Source organism: Ornithorhynchus anatinus, chromosome 8, assembly GCF_004115215.2.
Source record: "Ornithorhynchus anatinus isolate Pmale09 chromosome 8, mOrnAna1.pri.v4, whole genome shotgun sequence".
Classification (NCBI taxonomy): Eukaryota; Metazoa; Chordata; class Mammalia; order Monotremata; family Ornithorhynchidae; genus Ornithorhynchus; species Ornithorhynchus anatinus.
Window position 1 is genome coordinate 10,655,513 of NC_041735.1, and position 17,962 is coordinate 10,673,474.

The following is a 17,962-nucleotide window of genomic DNA, read 5'->3' on the forward strand; positions in this document are numbered from 1 at the left end:
GGGAGCCAGGAATAGAACCCATGACCTTCTGACTCCCAGACGTGTGTTCTATCCGCTTCACCATACTTGTACTAAGTTGTTGGAAGGGTACTCTACAACAGAGTTAGTAGACACAGGCAGACAGACAGTAGGCAGAGAGGGAGCAGAGGGAAAAGGGGAAGCTCAGTCTGGGAAGGCCTCTTGGAGGAGGTGAGCTCTCAGTAGGGCTTTGAAGTGGGGAAGAGAGTTAGTTTGGCGGAGGTGAGAAGGGAGGCAGGGTTTGTAGTGCTGTTAGTAGTTCTCTACCCACAACACGTTTATGGTCTAGAGGAGACAAACATTAATATAAATAACTAATTTATAATATATAATTTAAAGATATGTGCATGGAGGCTGTGGGTTTGTGGGTGGGGCAGATATCAAATGTCCAAAGGTCACAGATCCAAGTGCATAGATGATACAGAAGGGAGAGGGAGGTGGGGAAAAGAGGACTTAATCAGAGAAGGCCTCTTGGAGGAAATGTGACCTTAATAATGCTTTGAAGGTGGTGAGAGTGGTGGTCTGGTGTATATGTAGTGGGAGGGAGTTCCAGGCTAGGGGGGAGGACTTGGGAAAGGGGTCGGTGGTGAGATAGATGAGATTGGCACCCATTGAGTAACCTGGCACAGAGGAGCAAAGTGTGTGGGCTGGGCTGTAACACTCCCTTGACTCCATGCCTCCCTCCAGTTATCTCCCTATCTTCCTTCCAACCATTCCTCTCCAAACTTCTTGAGAGAGTTTACAACCACTGTCTCCACTTCCTCTCCTCCAATTCTCTCTTTCATTCTCTCCAATCTGGCTTCCACTTCCTTCACTCCACAGAACCCGCCCTCTCTAAAATAACCAGTGACCTTCTCACCAAATCTGACAAATTCTACTCTATCCTAATCCTACTAGACATCTCAGCTGCCTTTGACACTGTAGACCACACTCTTATTCTTGAAACTTTAAGCTCCCTGTGAGTGAGAATGTGTCTGTTTATTGTTATACTGTACTCTCCCAAGTGCTTAGTACAGAGCTTTGCACACAATAAGCACTTCATAAAGTGCTTCATAAAGTGCTTCACAATAAGCATTCATAAATAGGATTGAATGAATGAACTTTATCCAATCTTGGCTTTACTGACACTGTCCTCCTCTGTTGATTCTTCTCCTATCTCTCTGCCCCTCCTCATTTTCTTTTGCTGGCTCCTCCCCTGACCACCCTCTGACAGTGGGGGTCCCTGACAGTTCAATTCTAGGTCCCCTTCCATTCTCCACTTATACCCACTCCCTTAGAGAACTCATTCATTCCCATTGCTTCAACTACCATCTCCATGTGGATGATTCCCAAATCTACAACTCCAGCCCTGACCACTCCCCTACAATATTGCATTTCCTCCTGCCTTCAGGACAGCTCTCTAAACTAAACATGTCCAAAACGGAACTCTTTATTGTCCCACCTATCCTCCTTCTGTAATTAGACTTAATTAAACTGGAGTTCTGGGGTGATGTTGGAAAACTTGATGTTGGAAACTTTCCCATTACTATGGACAACACCACTATCCTCCCCATCTCACAAGCCTGTAACCTTGGCATTGTTCTCAACTCTCTCACTCCCCCCACATAGTCTATCTGTCACCAAATCCTGTCAGTTCTTCCTTCACTACATCGCTAAAATACACCCTTTCCTCTCCATCCAAACTGTTACCTCACTGTTCCAAGCAATTATTCTATCCTGCCTTGACTACTGCATCTGTCTCCTCACTGATCTCCCTCCCTCCTGTTTCTCCCCACTCCAATCTATATTTCACTCTGCTGCACAGATCATTTTTCTAAAAAAAGTTCAGTCCATGTCCCCCCATCCCCCCACTCTACAGCAACCTCCAACAGCTGCCTTGTAAATAAAATAAGCTCCTTTCTGAGTCTGATAGTGCATTTTCATCCCTCGAGGAAAAACACAGGTTATGAGTCACAATATTAGATTCTCATGCTTCTTACAAAATCAACTTTGTTCAACAGCCTTGATTCAGTAAAACCATCCTTGTTTTTATTTAATGGTATTCATTAAGCACTTATTATGAGTCAGGCACTGTACTAAATGTTGGAGTAGACAGAAGCTAATCAGGTTAGTCACAGTCCATGTCCCACATCGGGCTCACAGTCTTAACCACCCATTTTACAGGTGAGGTAACTGAGTCACATAGAAGTTAAGTGACTTGCCCAAGGTCACCCAGCAGGCAAGTTGTGGACCAAGAATTAGAACCCAGGTCCTTCTGACTCCTCAGTAGGTGCTTTATCCATTAGGCCACACTGTCACTAGTCTCTCTCACTGTGGTAAGGAGGTGAGAGCTCACCTCACTCAGGAAAAAAAGCTTGGAAGTGGTACAAATTCAAAGAACTTGATTTTTCATCCATATATTTATAATAATATCATATAGAAAAAAGAAAACTTCCCAAATACATTATAAATCCACCCAACCATAAAATTGATAATGAAAAATATGGTTATTTTATTTTCTGGACCCTAAGAATACCTATTTAAGTAGAAGATAAAAATAGGATTTTTCAGATGTTTTATTCCTTATGTTTTCTTTGAAGACTTCATTTTTCAAACACAGTATATCATAAATCTTTGAATTTCAGGTAGTGTTTCAAGAAACCATACCTTTGTTTTAAGCCTGAAGGGTTTTAAAGAGGTCTACTTAGTTCTTCAGTGTATTTCCGTAACATAACACTTTTTTCCCCACTAACACGGAATAGGAGGAAGCCTCTATTGGCAAGGCATGGATGTTGTAAGATTCAAGCTTTCATTGGACTGGAGCTTTGGGGTTAAAGGGAAGTAGGAAATTCTTAACAAGGTACTACATTTCCCAGAAGCAACTGGGAAGGGAGCAGTAAACTAATCAAGCAGGGAAGATCCTTTAAAGTGTAGTTAATCACTTACCTCTGGTTCTCTCCCTATCTGGATTCATCTTCCGGCCAGTCTAGCTGTGGAAGACACTGTTCTAAGTAAGATCCTGCAGTGTCATATTGGTGAGCACCCTCTTTCAGAGTCCATGTATATGTACTTATTATAGCAGTGGGTTTATTTAGGAGTATGTTTTAAGTTAAACCTGACTTTAGCTCCTCCCTTTCTCTCCAGAGCCTCAAGTAGTATTCCAATGGGGCTTTAGGAGACCCTAGGCCAAGCTCTAGGGCCTAGGATCCTGCCTAACTGCCAACCCAGAACTGGAGAGTGTCTGCAGGTGCCCCCAGCTCTGGCAGACCTCTCTGATCCATCCTGGGGTTTATACCCTGGTTGGTCACAGGATTTCTTGGTGTTTACTTAATAGTGTTTATTATGAAAATTAAGCACTGCCTATGGGAAGCTCCATGAGGATAAGAATCATGTCTCCTTTATTGTCCTCTCCCAGAACTTATGATAATGCTAGGCAAGCAGATAAGTGGTCAACAACTGCCACTGTCCCTAGCTCTGAAAGTGAAGAGGAAAGGGGTCTGGTAATGGATATCTTACAGCGCCTAAAACAGTGCTTCATGCACAGTAAGTGCTTAACAAATACTGTCATTATTAGTTAAAAAAATGAAATAAACAAGAACAATGATGAACATAATAATGCCCCTAATTCTTGTGACCAAAGCAGCACACTTTTAGGCTCCCTACTGTTCAGGCAGGTCTGATCAGACTTCAACCTCTCTCTGCTTTTGCATCCCCACCCCACCTGACTCCAGAACAGGCTAAGCTATTTATGAAATGTTTGTTCCATTGGCACTGAGAATTTCCTAGCGAATTTTTCTGATGTAGACAATTTGGCAATAGATATGTCTTAAGTGCTTTTCAGAGTTGTGTAGTCTAAATGGAATGTACTGAATGGATGAAAATGATTAATTTTAACAATTATTAGGAGTAAATAGTCCACATGTGGAGACTGAGGAAGAAATTGCTTGTTGTTCTGACTTGAGGGAAACTGAAGAAGTCTGGTTTAGAAAGGACTTTAGTAACAAAAAGAGCATATGATTCCTTGGAGGATTTGATTTTATTTTGGGGTGGAGAGTTGTTCCCTTTAGAGGTTTTCTTTAGATACAAAGCTGTTGCATTCACAAGGCAGACTCTTGGGCTTTGCCATATCCAGTTAGTTACACCATCACCTCATCCCAACAGTTAATAAGTTACCATGTGCCCACGAAACATGGAGTCATGTTATTCAGAATGCTGTGTCCTCTAAACTCAACTTACCCAAAGACTTTTTCCTGGATTAGGCCCTAGACAATAGAAGGTGCCTTGAACTAGCAGTTCAGTAGCCTATTTTCATATTGAGCATTTACTGTGTATAAAATACTATACTGAGTGCTTAGAAAAGTACAGTATACTCTTTTGTAACCTCTGCTTCTGTCCAGGGCCCTCAGTTTCCCTTTTTGTAAAAGGTAATTGTTGACCTGTAAAGTGATGTGGGAATATTAGCAAATATTTGCCCTCCATTTTAGGAAAAAAGGTTCAAGGTGTGATTACAGCCAAGCTGTGGTGTTATCTTTTTACCATCCGCTTGGAATTGGGTATTAAGACCCAATGTGCTTAGGGCTAACCCCACTGACACTAATAATGTTTACAAAACACCACTGTGTGCAGAACCTTGAACTAAAGACTTGGGAGAGTTACAATAAGAGATAGGATCCTACCTGCAGATGCTTAGTTCTTTTCCTTTAAGAAACTGAAAATAAGCACAGGAAATGTTCCCATCATGTAGACAAACTGAAGGGAAGGAGAGGCAGTGATAAACTATTTCCTAAAAACTTTTCAGACCACAATTTAGTGAACTTTGTTGCATTTAGTTACACAGGAGGAACTATAAAATAACCTTCATAAATGCCAGGGAAGACATGAAGCAACTTGTCCCTCCTATCTTCCCAATTTCAGAATAAAAACTTTTAAGAGGATATTTATGTGACAGTCTCCAGCCCAATTTTTTTTCCACCCCACCCCTCATTCTCTTTATTTCCCTAGCTTACCTCACCTCCCTTTGGGATATTTTTCAGCCACATACATGCCAAGCAATTTTGCTCAAGATATGTTCTAAATTCCTGGAAAGAGAATACTGCCTGATAGATTTCTAAAGAGTGATAAGCACTTAAAACTAAAACTAACCACTATACTTAGTTTAGGCACCCACTCCCCAATCTTTTTTCCTTTCTTCATCCTGTTGCTGGCTTACATACCCCACCCTTGGAGTGCTCAGGTGTCTGCTGCCAATTAAGTTTTCCAACATCACCCCAGAAACTCCTGTTTAATTAAGCCTAATTACAGGATTGCTGGCAGCACCTGCAGGATGCCCAGAGAGGAGGGTTAACTCTATGCTTGCTGAGCACATTGCTGAATTTGTCACAGTTGCCTCACAGCATGATCTGAACTATCTCATGGCCCAGTGCAGCTTTAAACTGTTTCTCTCCGATCTCTACTTTGAAGCCGTGAAAGGGTTGTGTTTTAGAACTGACCTTTCCCAAATGGCATAAGGGATCCTGACATCCAAATTTCTGAATTTTTCATGTGAAAGGGAAATGTGGAGAGAGGATGTAAATTTGTTGAGGAACACTCACATGCCTATAGAGAGAGGGTAAATAGGAGGCACAGATGAAACAAGGGGCAGAAAGATGAAAGGGTACCAAAAAAAGTACAAAAAGGATGAGAGGTGAAGATGAAGACCAAAGAGAAGTCTAGGTTTGCTTTCACGGAGGCCAGGACATCACTGCCTATGCACAGCATTTATGTACATATCCATTATTTATATTGACATTTGTGTCTCCCCGCTGTAGACTGTAAGCGCACTGTGGGCAGGGAATCTGTGCTGTACTCTCAAGTGCTTAATACAGTGTTCTACACACAGTAAGCACTCAATAAATACCACTGATTGCTTAAGGAAGGATTGGGGGATTTGAGGGGCCTAGATTATAGTGGATTTAGAAGGGAAAGGGAGAGTCATGTGAGTTTCCTGCTACTTGTTTCTGTTTTCAAATTTGTCAGGAAATTTCTCTGGAGCCAACTTCTTCTTAGGGATTTTCCCCAGGGGATGGGAATTCTGTGCAGAAAATCCCCAGAATTAAGTTAAAATCTAGAAACACGCTGCAGTAATCTCTGTTCCCTCCCCATCTGACTCTGCCAAATCAGAACAACGATGGAGGAGCAGCTTGCTTCCCAGGTGATGATTTGTCAGAGATTCTAAAACAGCTTACTGCTCATCTTCTTCTTCTTCTCTTTTTTCTTTCTTTAAGAAAAAAGACAAGATGATCCCAACTTTTTCCCCCAGCTAGACCTTATTGGGTGGTTGGAGAAGACAGAATCAGGTTATGATGGAGACTCCTTCCCTGACTCGATTGCAGTCATCACCTCTGAGATGAAATAAATTCTGCAAGTTCCAAATACTATTTCTATTTATTTCACTTGCCCTAGGACCATTCAAGTTTGATATGTGATTAGGATTTGGAGTTAAGGAAGATAAAGCAAGCTAGAAATAAATGTTGGCAATTAATATTACACTTGCTAAACACATATTGCACAAGCATCTAAAAATATTCACCCTGTAGCTGTCAACTACCATGAAAACACCTATTTTAGTGCTGTTGTTCCTCAAACACAGTACCTTCTGCATTACCTAGCCCTGACATTTCATTTAAAAGGTGCCAAAACGGGTTTCACATATGGTGAACTTGCAAGATGGTATAATTGGCATAGAATATGCAACAGCCGAGTAAAGGGAGGGTTCATCATGAGAGATCTTTTATGTGTGTTTGTGTCAGAGGGAAAAACAAAATCTAAGAGAAACTTTGAACTGGGGAGTGTCCTCAAATATACAGTGAGTAACCTAGAGGTATGTAAACCACGCATTCAAAGATCACCTACTTTCAAAGTGCTCTGTAAGGCATGCACTCACCAAAGTTTAGCAATATTTAATATGGCTCCTGCCAAGACCGGGGTCATCCAGCTGTGGGAGGGTGATCGGTCCACTGGTATTGCAGAAATACACTTGGCCTTTCAATCAATCGCTCACTGGTGTTTATTGAGCACTACTGTCTGCAGAGCACTGTACTTAAGTGCTTGAAAAAGTACAATGCACCAGAGTTGGTTGACATGTTCCCTGCCCACCTTACAGTCTAGAGAAGGAGATAGATATTAAAATAGATTAGGGACATGTATGTAAGTGCTGTGGACCTGATGTGTGTGTTGTATGTGTGAATAGCAAGTGCTTCTTTCCTCTGCATATTTTTTTATGCACATATTTCCTTTCTAGGCACAGATTGATTGCTCTGATATTTTCAAGGCAGTAGTAGAGGAACGGCTGCTGAACAATGATGAAAATTGAACCAGAGAAGCAGAAAATAGATGTTGTTTCTTAAACAGAAAACAGGGAATCCACAAGGAACATTTAAACTCTCTGAGTTTATTTTCTATTTTACTTGTAATATACAGCAAAACCACTCTAATTTAGCATTATAGGGGAATGGAGGAAAATCAAAAGTGCTTTATAAAAATACCATCTTAGCCATCATTGAGATGGCTTTTTTTAGAAGGGGGGAGAGAGAGAAGGAAAGGGGAGAAAAAAATTATTAGTGGAAAAATTAATCAGTTGTGGACAATGCAAAGGACTCACCCAGAAATAGAAGCAGAAATAACTTATAGATTTATAATATAATTATATCTATTCCTAGCTCAGAGTAAAATCAGAAAACTGTTATTTCATTTTTGTGTGGGCTACTCTAGGAATGAAACACACTTCCCAAATCTTATTTGATTTTGAATTTTTTTCAGGTCTTATGAAGGATGGCTGGAAAGCTTCCCCTGTTTCACTACCGAGAAGCAGTGCAGCCTAGTAGAAAGAGCCAAGAACAGGGAGTCAGAGGACCTATGCTCTAATCTCAATTCTGTCACTTGCCTGCTGTGTGAGCTTGGACAAGCAACTTAATTTCTCAGTACTCAGTTTCCTTATCTGTAAAACGGAGATTAAATATCTATTCTCCCCCCTCAGTCTGTGAAGTCCCCATGTGGGACAGAGAATCTGGTCTAATTATACTGTACCCCAGAATTTAGTAAGTGCGTAACAAATATTATTATTATTATTAATCTGATAGCTGCTTGTGGGCAGAGATGATGTGGTTTCCTTCAGTTTTACTTAATGTACTGCTTGGCATGAGGTAGATGCAACAATGGATGACTGTGATTGACTAATTTTATAGGGAATTAAGTGAGTAAATCCGAGCCCCTCATCCAGCATCATCCCATTGCCATCTCCTCTTCATGTATGTGTATCTGGCAAAGATAGACAAATGCCATATCTTATATGAGACTTCAGATTCCCACAGGGAGACAAATGTTCCAGCAAATTTTACCTCTCCCTCGATTCTGCCCTCAAAATCCCAGGATGTGACCCGAACTGGAGTAGGTTCAGGTACAGTAGCTTGGCCTCAAATCATACCTGGTTTGTCTTTGAGGAAGTCAGTTAAGCACCATCCTCCTCCCAAATTTGAATGGTTAATGCTAGACTGGAGCAGTTCTAGGGGTTGTTCCCGAACCAAGCTAGAGACCGCATCCTGATTTATTATCTGGGAGTGAGGGGCATGTAAACCAGTGTTTGGGGAATATATATCCCTTCCTTCCCCTCTCCCGTTGAAGATATTTCCCTGGAACTGGAGAATTGTGTCCTGGGGTGCAATCCTAAGGGATGTTGGGGAAACTCTCTCCTTGCAGGAGTATAGAATTTATGGAGTAGTTTAGTTTGGGTGGCAGGAATTGGGAATGTGGACTAGTTAATGAAACTAGAACTGGGGAGAAGGTTGGAGGATCATAATGTACCAAATTCCCTGAAGAGAAGCTGTTGTCAGCTCCATGCTCCCTCTGGCCCCCAAATGGCTGCATCCCAGCCTGTTTTCTGGTGGGATATCTAGACTGGACTGGATTGGAAGCCGCCGTAGCCTAGAACCAGTGGCAGTGATGTTTTGGAGGTGGGATGGGATCTGGAGAAACTCCCTGGTCACTTGGGTTTTCTCAGTTGGCTTCTGGATCTGGTGCAGTCGCCATTCATGCCAGACCATTCTCCTTATTTTTTCATACTGTTTTTAGGCTTTTATTATGTTACCTATTTTTTTTTTTGGCAATGTGGGTCTGCTTGTCTTGCCCATTAAATCATAAACCCCTTGAGGGCAGGGTTTACACCTTTTACTTCAGTTGCCAGCACTCAAGAAATGAGATGACTGATGGTTTTGTGATTTTTTAAAAAAAATATTTAAGCCAGGTCTAGAATAAGTTGCTGATTGTTCAAAATAACTCTTCTGCAAGGCACTGTTGAATTGTTTCATACCTTTTATTGTTGAATGTTGAGTTCAAGGGCTATTCTGAATAGAAGAATAAGCATTGCTAAATATTTTCATTTCATTTAGCTAAACATTTCATCTCTCCATTTAAAATGGATAAAATTTACAGTGGGTTACTATTAATGCCTTTCTTTGTATAAAAAATAGAAATGATTTCTGGTTCACTGATGTAAACTGGTCGGTTAGATCTCTAGTACTTTAGATATCCTCACAAAGGCAGCTATTATGTCTGAACAGGTTATAGTACTTTTGCACTCAGCATTCTGGCTAGGTGCCACTCTGTAAATAAATACAACTGGTTAATTCAGCTGGATTTAAGGTTCTGGTCTTTGTCTGGGCGAAGCAGAATGTGCCTCCTAGAGTTTAGAGAAATCAGAAGGTACTTGTAAAATAGGGAGCATATTTGGGCAAAGGTGAAAAATAATATCTTAGGGATCAGACAAATGATTTTATGGCTTTTATATTCTATTTAATAACATTTCATATGTGGAAACTTTATGATGCATTGAAAAACCAATTCCATTGTTGTTGGCTTGCCTGGAAAATTCACTAGAGGAAAAAAAATGTTTTTCTAATCAAACCAGTTTTAGGAAAGTTTCAGGCTGTCACTTCTTTGGCTTAAAATGTGGTTGATTTCTCTACTTGGTTTTGTTTGCACATATGTATGTTTTAGTTTAAAGAGCCTTTGTTTTTTGCTTTACAGCCATGAGTTTCTGGAATCTGGGGTGGAATTTATTTCTGTGATCTGTTACAGTGTATCATCTTTAATTGCTTCATTTAAAAATCCCCAAATAGGTAAATTGAATTTACAGGATTTTGTTCAATTGGATACCCATTTCTGTAATTTACAGAAGTGTATTTTGCAGACCATTTTTAAATTAATCCCATTTCCTGAAATTCAGGACTCTTGGGTTTTTATAAACTAGCAATAACAGTAATTTAATATTCTAAATCCTCTGTATTTCTATTTCATATGTAATGGTATAGCATAGCAATTTCTATTTGTATTTCTATAGAGTAATACATAAAAACTACAGGATAGAAAGAAGGCAGAGAGAATCTTATTATGAAGCTAGAGCCACTGACTGTTTTGGAAGGGAAAGTAAAGGAGGAAGTGTTGGGATAGATTTTCTGACTGTCCAAAAAAAAATCTCTCCTTGCTAAAGGATGGCTGGATTTATGTTTCACCAAAATGCAGTATTTCCACATTTGGTAAATTAGTGAGAGATAAAGCTGATTAATGATTTTTTACATTTAAGAGTTTAGTGTCTTAAAAACCCTCTTGCATTCACAACAGCGAAACTAAAAGGAACCCTAATTGTTCATAATGAAAGTTCCATTGGATTAATCTAATCTCTCCTCTTCAAGTTTTGAAGTTTCTTACACAGATACATATGCATGCATTCACACATACTCATGAACTTTATTTATTTGGTTTGATATCCTGATTCCTTTGTGATTTTTTTTTTTTGTTTTGCTTTGTTTTCTGGCTGTCAGGATAATGATCAGGAAATATAATTCTAATCTTTCCTTTACTTTAAGGATTTTGAAATAACAGTCAAAAACTTCTAGTAGCCCTGTTTCTCAATGGAGAAAGCCCAATGAAGGTAACTGGAGTAAAGTCCTTCATTGATGTCATAATCAGCCGTGTTTATGATTCACATTTTCTCATGTGTCTACTCTAACCGTTGGCCACAGTTCTGGCTGCCATAAATTGTAAAAAAATGGAAATCCTCCTAAGATTTGGAGAACATGTTATGGGAGAGAGAGAAATCCAACCACTGTTTAACTAAATCCTGGCCTAACAAATAGAATCAGAATATGCAAAGATGTTCTGACTTTATTTAAACATGCAAAGAGTTTCTCGTCTAGTTCAACAGATGCTTTTCTAATAATAATGTTGGTATTTGTTAAGCGCTTACTATGTGCCAAGCACTGTTCTAAGCGCTGGGGTAGACACAGGGGAATCAGGTTGTCCCATGTGAGACTCACATTCTTAATCCCCATTTTACAGATGAGGGAACTGAGGCACCGAGAAGTTAAGTGAATTGCCCAAAGTCACACAGCTGACAAGTGGCCGAGCTGGGATTTGAACCCATGACCTCTGACTCCAAAGCCCGTGCTCTTTCCACTGAGCCACGCTGCTTTTCTACTGGCGCTATATGCTAAAACAAAGGTCTCAATAATGTATAAATCCAAATTGCATTCCTAAGGAGGACATTTTGAGCTTGTGATTATTATAAAATATAATTCAAATAGAAGCAACAAGTAGATGCATTTTATAATATGCAAGGCAGTTTAAGGGTAAAAAAAAATCCAGTCCAGGATTAATTCATGGCCTTAACATTTTGAGGGATTCCTCCAAATTAAGGTGCAACTATACTTTTTAAAAGTTTTCAGCAGCTACTTACCTTGGTTATGCATATTTTTGCAAGGGGCAAACCTGAAAGTAGGCTGGTAAAAAAAAAAAAAAATAGGAAGGAAGTTAATGAATCTCTTCTCTTTCTTCCTGGCAATAAGAAAGAAACACTATGGCCTAGTGGAAAAAATGGGATTGTGAGTCAGGAGACCCGGGTTTAAATCTCTGCCAAGCCACTTACCTGCTATGTGACCCTGGGCAAGTTACTTAACTTCTTTGCATCTCGGTTTTCTTACCTATAAAATGGGAATTAAATACCTGTACTCTCTGTAGACCATGAGCCCCTTGTGAGACAGGGACTGTGTCTGATCTGACTCTAGCACATCCAACTTGATTTTTGATCTTCCCTTTAGACTGTAAGCTCATAGTGGGCAGGGAATGTGTCTATCAACTTTGTTATATTGTACTCTCCCTAGCGCTTACTACAGTGCTCTGAACACAGTAAGTGGTCAATAAATTAATACTGTCGATTAATCCACCCGAGCTCTTGACACACAATAAATGCTCAACCAATATACACTCAATAAATACGATTGAATGAATGAATTATTATTAATGTTCTCAGCCTTATTTTCAAGCTACCCAAACAAGGTTTGGACACAAGTACAGAACTCTTTTTTAATGGTATTTAAGGACTTACTACATATCTAACACTGTTCTAAGCAATGAGTAGGTACAAATTAATTAGGTTGGGCACAGTCCCTGTCCCGCGTGGGGCTCACGGTCTAAGTAGGAGGGAGAACAGGTATTTAATCCCCATTTTAAAGTTGAGGAATTGAGGCACAGAGAAGTTAAGTGACTTGCCCAAGGTCTCTCAGCTAGCAACTGGCAGAACTGGGATTAGAACCTTGGTCCTCTGACTCTTTGGCCCATTATCTTTTCACTAGGCCTTGCTGCTTCTCTGCTCTTCTTTGCTCTTCAGGAAACTGGAGCTGAGAAACACCAGTCTTGGCTTATGTAGAGAGGACAGTAGACCCAAGTTCAGTTTAGAAAGCCAAGTGATTGGTGGCTTCCCCAAAAGGTGCTACCCCCTGCATGCTGCTGTGGTCTTCTGGGCTCTAGAAGCTACACAAAGGTTCCTATGACTGGCAGCAGAGTTGGGGAACTGGGCTGAGGAGGGCATTCAACAGCTCTGTTGTATTATACTTTCCTAAGTGCTGAGTAGATGAGAGGAAATGGGCATTGACCCTGGCTCTGATCCTATGCTTTTCAAATCCCCTCTCCCAGTCAGTGGTATTTATTGAGCACTTACTGTGTGCAGAACACTGTACTAAGCACTTGAAAGTACAATTCAGTCACAGAGAGAGACAATCCTTGCCCACACTGGGTTTACAGTTTAGAAGGGGGGAGACAGACCTCAAAACAAGTGAACAGGCATCAGTACAAATAAATAGACTTATAGATATATACACATCAAAACAAGTAAACAGGCATCAATATAAATAAATAGAATTATAGTTATGTAAATATGTACACAAGTGCAGTGGGGCGAAGGGGGAGAAGAGCAAAGGGAGCGAGTCGAGGCGACACAGAGGGGAGGGGGAGCTGTGGAAAAGGGGGGCTTAGTCTGGGAAGGCCTCTCAGAGGAGGTGAGCCTGCAGTAGGGCTTCGAAGGGGGGAAGTGTTGTGGTTTGTAGTTTTGTATATCGTTTGATAGAGATGGCCAAGTTAATAATGCATTCTGGAAAATGCAAGTACTGCTGCTTGTTTTTAAAATCAATTTTATGCTCTTACTATATTTACTCTGGAGAGATAGAATGGTTAGTTATTGGATACATCTGTAAGAAACAAGCACATTTTGGGGAATTAACTTTTCAATTGGATATGACTTTTTTCGAAATGTCTATGGGGTAAATCCTCAGTATTTTGAGATTTGCAGATAAAGCAAATGTTGGATAGCACTTGATGCAAATGCTCAACAAATACCATTACCACCCATGTTCAATTAGTTCTACTTTTGAGCCTTTAAGAAATCTTAACATCATCACAACTTCCGACTAGTTGATGGAGAGCACCTTAGGTCTTTTCACATAAATCTTTTCGCCGTAACAAAATGATCATACTCATAATAGTATTTGTTAAGTACTTACTCTGTGCCAAGCTCCGTATTAAGCGCTGTAGTAGGAACAAGGTTAATTAGGTCAGACGCAGTCCCTATCCCACATGGGGCTCACAGTCTAGGAAGGAGAACAGGTACTGAACCCCCATTTTACAGTTGAGGAACGAGGTACTGAGCAATTAAGTGACTAGTTTAAGGTCACACAGCATCAAGCAGCATAGCTGGGACTAGAACCCAGGTCCTGACTCCCAGACCCCTGCTCTATCCACTAGGCCATTCTGCTTCTCATGCTGTCTTGTCTGCACAAGCCCCAAGTGGTGATCTCTAGACCTTTTACCGAGGGCAACTAGTATGAGATGCCAAGTCTTTTTTTTTACTAATTTGAAAGCAAAGTTGTTAGTATTGGTAAGAAACTGAGAGGACCTGTTAGCTTTCTTTTCTGTTCTTGCCAACCTGCCTTCAGGTTCACCCATGTAGACTTAGGCCTTGTTTGCCTTATTGCCTTATCTGACAACCAGCTTCACTGAATGTTAATCCTCTCCATTAAAGAAGGGTATCACTTTCTGAATTAAATAGTCCACTCAGTGCTCCAATAACATGGGGGGCTATGACACTGCTAAATCCTGAGCTAAATCCTGCGTATACACCACTTTTTCTTATGACATTGTATCACATTCTGCCCACACAAAGGCACACTGTTGAAGAATGTTCCCTCATGCCCTAACACTATTCTCTAAACACATGGTGAAAACCCACGTAATGGGAAGAAATCAATCAGTCAATGGTATTTATTGAGCACTTACTGTGTGACGAGCCCTGAACTAAGAAATGGGTAAAAGAGCAATTCTGTTCTAGGTGACTTCACAAAGGGCTAAAACCGATTCTGTGAAATCCTTTTTTCAAAACTTCACGGAAATATGGACTTTGTTCTCTCCTTAAATGCTGAGCAGTTAAAAGAGAAACCGCCTCTCTTCTCCTTTGGTTTCTCTGTAGAACAGCAAGTTTATTTTGGAGAGGTTATGCAAGTCTTGCAACAGAAGACAGTGCTCTCTTCAAAGTTAGTGGGAGCCCTAGGGAATGGGGAGTTTGGGGCCTTTTTTTTTTTCAGTTTTCTTTCATTTCACAGGGGCATTCTTATGGTCTTTTTGGAAGTAGTATGGAAGAATGCACATGCTCTGAAATACTGCCTATAACCTTAGCATTAGCTTATTCTTTATGTTATTAAAATCAAGAGAACATTATTGCTTAATCAAATGCCATTTTACAGACCAATTTCAGTGTTTGTTTAATGCTTTCATAGTCTGCTATAGCTTCTTCAACCTGTTCCACTCTTGTCTCTTGCTCTGTTTCTGTCTTCTTTCTCCTGCCTATTTCTAAGCCTGTAAACTCACTGCCACTTCAACACAAACACAGTATATATTGATAGATAAATATACACAACCCAAAATAGTACACACACATATACAACAGTTATGAATTCAAGCGTCTACTTTTTCCCATTCTACTGTAATTTAATGATTTATTTCCACAGTTATATTTATCGTAACTTTAAAGAAATAGTCCAAGGGGTGCCGCATTATTTTGGGGTTGTAGGTTTCTGCTCCAGTAAAGTAAAACTGTAAGACAAAAGCTTCATTAAGGTCAAATGAGGTAAGAAAGCCCAGGAGGTTAGTGGGGAAGGTCTCCCAAGCTCCAACAAAAGAGCAAGGCCATTAGGTCACAGGTGTTTGCCATCTGGACAGGTGAAAAATGTGATTGTTCTATTGGGTGGGAAGACCTCGGTAGAGCATCTATCAAAAACAGCACTCATGATCAAGGGTACAATGCTAAGATCCCCCCTGCCCGTGTATTTCATTTCAGCATGATGTGCAAGAGTTACCATTGACCAGTTTGAGTAATCCATCTACCTCTTGAGCAAAGAGATGTGGGGGATGTGTGGTATATAATGCTTTCTGTCCTTTGGAAATAAGGTTCATATGTCTATTTAATCTTAAAACGCCACTTCAGAAAGACTTTCTCTTTGTTTTATTATTTTTGGTTGGCCATGCTTGTTGCATGAGCTGAGGACTCTAAGACTCCACAGAATGTGTCTATTGTTGCAAATTGGGAATTAATCAAAACTTAATCTTTTATCATCTCAGGCAGTATTTACAAAGGCAAGTGAAGCGTAGAGTTGAAGGAATTATCACAATAATTTGTGGCTAGTAAATCCACAATTTAGATCTTATTAGGCCTGAATGTTCAAGACTGGCAAATTCGATTAAGGTAGAGGATCACATGATTGCTCATTCTTCCATTACATTGTCCCAGTGCAGATCTAGTGGATAAAGAGATGCAGAGGAAAGTCCACTGATTCATCAAGTAATTAATAATGATATTGATTAAATGCTTATTGTGTGCCAAACACTATGTTAATCAGTTTACACACAGTCCCTGTCCCTCACAGAGCTCATAATCACAAGAGCAAGAGCAAGAGCTCATAATCACAAGGTAGAGCAAGAAATTAGCTCATCCCCATTGTACAGATGAGGAAAAATGAGGCAAAGTCACTTGTCCAAAGTGAGACCAGTGACAGAACTGACACCAGAACCTGGGTCTCCTGACATCCAGTCTTATTCTTTTTCCACTAGGCCAGTTGCTGATTAAAATAATAATAATTATGGTATTTATTAAGCGCTTACTATGTGCAGAGCACTGTTCTAAGCGCTGGGGTAGATACAGGTTAATCAGGTTGCCCCATATGAAGCTCACAGTCTTAATCTCCATTTTACAGATGAGGTAACTGAGGCACAGAGAAGTCATGACTTGCCCACAGTCACACAGTGCCAAGTGGCAGAGCCGGCATTCGAACCCAAGACCTCTGACTCCCAAGCCCCGGCTCTTTCCACTGAGCTACACTGCTCTCTTATAATGAGACCTAAAAGAATTTATACTGAGACATGTCAATTATGGATTTTTTTGTTGGTTTGAAATTATTTGGTTTGCCATATGTAGTTGGCTGTGGTGTTTTTGTGGGGCAGGCTCAGTGTTTTATGTATTTCCAAAGTTAAATGACACTTCAGAAATAAATGCATTTGTTTCTTTGTATTTTTTTTTAGCTTAACAAGATTTTAGTGTCTTATAAATCTCTATCTTTCCCTAAATACTTCACTGTTGCTTACCTAGCAGAAAAAGGAATTCAGAGCTATTAGCTTCATTTATATAAAGTTGGATTAGATTCAGACACACAAATTAGTCAATTTTGAAATATATCTAGTATTTTCTTATCTAAAGGACTTTATCCATTAAATGAATCGATCATTTATTGAGTGCTAACTGTGTGTAGAGCACTGTACTAAGCACTTGGGAGAGTGCAGTGTAACAAAGTTGATCGACACGTCCTTGTCCATGAAGAGCTTACAGTCTAGAGGGATGAAAACATGGCGAAGGGAAAAGACAAGTGAAGTTACTAACTTCCAGAAATTCAGCTAGTACAATGAGGAATGAAGCATGAAACCTCTTAATTTGGTAGGCATTGAGTTTGTAATATCAAGTGTTTGCTGATTTATTCTAGTGATTTTTAGAAGAATGACTACTCACATGTGACAGTTTCAGGAACTGAAAAAGAATTGACTGGAAGTACCAGGTGAAGGGTTTTTTAAATTTATTTTTGTTATTAACCATGAGATCAACCTGCTTGGAACTGGAAAGAAGCACGAAAGAAAGGTCTTTCTTCAAATAATGAGCTTGCAGGTGGTTACGTGCATATTTATGTCTATAGAGACCAAAACGCTGAATTTGGTGCAGCAAAACTGTAGTGAAGTTATGGTATTTTCTTGTACATTTACAGCAAGCCTTTATAGAAGTGAAACTTATTTTCTCATTTAATTATGAAGAGAAACTGAAACAAAACCAAAATGCATGCAAATGTCAAAAGAGGAAAAAAAAAACACCTAGTTTCTTTAAAGTTGGGCAGATAGGTAGAAGAGCGTTAACTGTAGAAAGTAGAACTAGCTGGAGCTTAAAACCCCATCCATCATTTAACATCCTAGGGTTGCATTCTGGGACCCAACTAGCGAAATGTGATACGTGCTACTAGTACTGTCTTGTAAACTTTTCCCTTTGAGCTTAAGGATTGTCTTGTGTTAATTG